Source organism: Lacerta agilis, chromosome 1 (genome assembly GCF_009819535.1).
Source record: "Lacerta agilis isolate rLacAgi1 chromosome 1, rLacAgi1.pri, whole genome shotgun sequence".
Lineage (NCBI taxonomy): Eukaryota > Metazoa > Chordata > Lepidosauria > Squamata > Lacertidae > Lacerta > Lacerta agilis.
Genome location: NC_046312.1, coordinates 112382794 through 112387479, shown reverse-complemented (window position 1 = coordinate 112387479; position 4686 = coordinate 112382794).

Here is a 4686-nt window from a genome sequence, read left to right as displayed (position 1 = left end):
TCTCAGTGACAAGACGCCTACTGAGCCCTGCTTTCGCTTTCACTTCTGCACGGAAGAATACATAAAATAGTGCATAACGTTAACATTAACTAAAGCAAATAATCGCGGGTTCAAAGGAACCCACGGAGTGTATTCCCACAATTCACATTGTGGGTGAGTCCTTCAGACCTCCATTGGCTATTTCATCTAGAACAGAGGTGTGAACCTGTAGTCCTCCATATGTTGTTGGACTACAATTCCTATCAGCCCCAGCCAGGGTGTCAGAGATGATGTAATCCCCATCCCTGATCTAGAATGGCTGCCACATTATATACCAGCAATCGTACTTAAGTGCTTCTTGTGTGCTTGTTTTCTAAAGTTTTTTTTGTAGACTTTTTGAGTCTAGTTTTTCTTTTTATAATGAAAACACAATTCTCTTCGTTTCTCATTTCTTGATTTATTTGTATTTATCTTTTTTTAAAAAAAAATGTTTCAGATCTTTCCCCATAAGAAACGCCACATTTTCTTCTGCCTTCTATAGGAATAGCTACCTCCACAGAAGAAACAGACATTTCCTTTGCTAACTGTTTCAAGATTAGTCTTCATGCAGGCCAGGTTTGTTTGTTTTTACTCCCCCTTTCGAGCCTGCAGTTATTGATATTTTCTACTAATGGTTTGTTCAACCTGTTCAGTACTAGCTCCTTGCCCTTCAACTACTTTCATCTACTAGCTAATCCATCCACTGCTTCAATGGTCAGGCTGAAAAGCAATGGCGTGTGATTTGTGCCTTGAACCCTTTATTGGTGTATCCAAGTTCACAGTGCATTTCTAGTTCTCTCCGTCTGATTCTGAGTTTTCATCCATTGTTTCCATAACTTGCTGCTTTGCTTGCTTGAACATACACATTTTGAAGCCGATAAATCAGGGTTAAAGCAATCTGAGAGGTATTTAAGGACTGTTTGGAAGGCATTTTCATCCCTTGTATCAGGGAATGTGTCGGCTAGATCATAAACTCCATCTCCTGCATAATGCAAGAGCAAAGCTTTCTTCCTTGTATTATCAGTACAGCCAAGGGCCAGAAATAAGTTTTGCAGTCTCAGTGCCCATTCCGCCCAACCCACTTTGAGCTTATAGCAGCATCTGCATGGATAAGAGCACCAGCAAGCCTTCAGCAGCCATTTTAGAAAAGGAGAAGTCACACACAGTTGGTTTTCATTCATTTCTGTTGCATAAAAGGAGGTAGTTGTTTCCTCACCAGCCTGTCTGTTTGCCTTCTGGTCTGATGCTGGGTTTCTATTTCTCTTTTCCACCTCATTCCCAGACCGGCTGTCATTTGTGAAGAACAACTCAGATAGTTTTAGCTGCTTCAGATAGGAGTGTGCATTCTTTTCTAGAATGAAATCATTTGTTTCTATGCCAAACAAATGAAAACGTTTTTATTGCTCCTACAGTATTTGTTTATTGAAGGATGAATTCCTGAAACTGTTGAGAGGTAATGTATAGAATCACTTAGTAAAATGATACATTCAGGGAACATTCTGTAAGGAGAGGGAGACCTGGACTGCTTTGAAAGTGACATACATGAAAACTTGATGCATAGAGCAACGAGCTATTGAGAGGACCCTTTGTCCTGGAGCCTTGGGAAAGCAGTAGATAGTATACCTGAATATGTCATACCATTTGGATTGAAAACACCAAAGTTTCAGGCATCAGAAGCCAGGCTGCATTTCCAAAGAAGAAGCCAAACAAATTAGAAATAAAAAACAAATTTTAAAAAGTAACAAATGGGGAAGAAAATCCTATATAATAAAGTCCAAGTGTCTCTGTGTCCAGTCCCTGTGTCTGTGGGTTTGTGCTACTGCGCATGTGCCCCACAGACAGCCGTTGGGACTTGGAACGCAGAGACACTTTGGGACATGCCGGCTGCGGAGGCTGCGTTGGCGCTGGGCACAGGAGAGAGCAGGAGACTGAGCAGCCACTGCGGCATCGCGCTGCCACTGAGGAGCTCGCGGTGCCGGGGCTTGCAGGCGGCTCTCGCCTTGCCGCCCTTTCTCCCACTCCTGGGGGAGACGCAGCTTCCACCCCCGTTGCCAAGGAAACGGTCCGGGGGAGAGACGCCAGAGTAGAGGCGTCCCCCGCCCGCGGATCCCGCGTGCCACCCGGCTGTTGCCACCGGCGAAAACGGCAATGCTTAGCCCCTCCCCCCACGCAAGAGGGAGTAACGTCGTCCGCTGGCCTGGAGCGAGAGGGAGGTGGTGGTGGGCGTGACCGCGGAGAGGTCACACCTCTCCTCTGGTGATCCCCGCCCACTTTCTTTCCCCATCTTGTGAGGGGGCTTTGAGTGCAGGGAAAATGGGGGTGAGGAGCGGGGTGGGGGGAGCCCTGTTCTAGCCCCCATTAATTTAACGGGTTTAAACCACTAGTGTATTATAAAATAATGAGTGGGGAAAATTAACCAGTGTGGCTGCCAGAAGCAAAATGAATAATGAAATAAGAAAAAAAAATCATGTTCACATCCTGGCTTTGGAACCTAAACTCATCTATTTCTGAGCTTGTAATGTCTCCTTGTTTTTTCTTATTCTTAAGTCCTCCATGTTTCTTTCTGATGCAACAATCACCTCTAAAGCATCTCTCATTATATGATGCTATAATATTCATATACCCTTTGAGCAGCAATTTGCTTTCTCGTTCCTTCTTCAGGTACATCATCAGAAGTGTGAAGTGGGTGCTCTCTAAGGTAGTCTATACTCTCTAGGGATAGGGGAGAAAATCAATTCAGTTTGCATTTTAAGCTGAACCTACCTGATTTTCACTTTCAGGCACGATTCATGAACCGAAACACACCCATCCCTCAATATTTGCACTTCTTTGAATTTTGCAATGCAGTTATCCAGCCAAGTAATTTGTATAAAATATGTATATATTGGAGTAAAGTGTCCATGAAAAAATGTATTAGTGAACACAACATACAGTACAAAAATGCATTATTTTAGGGGAAATTGCTTTGCAAAATTGTGTATATTAAGACAAATTTGCAATAAAACGCTGGTGGATTTTCTTTGAGACCATTTTTCTTTAAAAAAACAAAACAAAAATAAGTCTGATTGAACTTTGTTTACCTTTGTTTACCTGCACAGGACAGCACTATTAAACTCTGGTTCTCCCCAACACAAGTATATGAAAACATGAGATGCCTTTTAAATCTTTGCATCTCCTTTTGATTAAAATGTCTTTGGCTTTCTGCAAAAACATTTAAATATTAAAATAAAAATAAAAATAAAACCAAACATTAAAGAAGTTTTTCGAGTTTAAAAGTAAGGTTGTTTGGAACGATGTGCTGAATGTCATATTTTTAACAAGCCTGCTACAACAAATGCCCTTATTTGGGAGGGGTATTACACCATGAGTGAGTGGGAAAAGAGGCAGCCATTTTTAAAATAAATAAATAAATGCTGGCAGCCATTTTGACTTTCTCAAAATAAAGAAGTAAGAAAAACAACTTGAACAACAAAATGGCACCCAATTCTCCTCAAACAGAATTTTGTCCACCCATGAGATATAACTTAAACAAAATAGCTGATTTTGAGGCAGATGAAATGACTGAGAAATGCTCTTTCTCAATTTCGTAAGGTACGACGTGTCCTTCTAAGCTGGTTTCTAGCACCCATTTAGCTCTGTCCTATTGTTGCGTCTCTTATATTTTATTATTAATTTCTTCTTTTCTATGTTCACATCCACGCCATACACACTCTTATACCACTTCCCTCATAGTTTGCTAAATGTGATGTGAGTTGTTCAGAGATGCCTCATAGGGCTACAGTTCCCAGGAGCAGGGACGTAGTACTGCCACCAATATTTTTGCTGCTCATGTGACCTACATTTACTTTTCAAAAGAAGAGTGTAACCCTTAATATTAGTAATGCCAGTACTTCATTGAACAATGTTCTTTTCTGTTCACAGGCTGGAAATACAAATAGCTCTCCGAAGGGTTGCTCCATTGTGTGATGCATAAACAAATAACAACCCAGTAATGGTAATGTGGCATTGGTGTTTGTTTTACCTCAGATAAAAAAACTGGGCCCAAATAATTTGTAAGGATATACGTCCATGGAAAAAGTGAAGTCTGCAACAGAAATATCGAGACCATGCCCAGGTCTGTGTGCTTTGCCACTCCTATAGTAAATCTGCAACTCTTCCCATGAAACTTCATCCCTCCAGCCTGTAACCTTCAAGCCCAGGTGAGCATCTAATAATCCAACATTCTCCCCCTTTTCCCCTCTTTAAAACGAATTAAAACTTTTCATTAAGCAATAGAGCATGAGAGAGAGAGAGAGAGAGAGAGAGGAGAAGAAATCTAGATTTGAGCAAGGTTTAGTTATGAATCAAATGAGCTCCTCGGAATTGGCAGACGAGCCAATAGCTTTCTTCCCACCCCCAATTTATGACTCTCTAAAACCTTTGTTGTTGTTGTTGTTATTTTTAACATTGCCATCTGCAGACAACGCGGTGGAAACTGTGGGGCTACCAAGTCTAAGGTAAAGGTAAAGGGACCCCTGACCATTAGGTCCAGTCGTGTCCGACTCTGGGGTTGCGGCGCTCATCTCGCTCTATAGGCCAAGGGAGCCGGCGTTTGTCCACAGACAGCTTCCGGGTCATGTGGCCAGCATGACAAAGCCGCTTCTGGGGAACCAGAGCAGCGCACGGAAA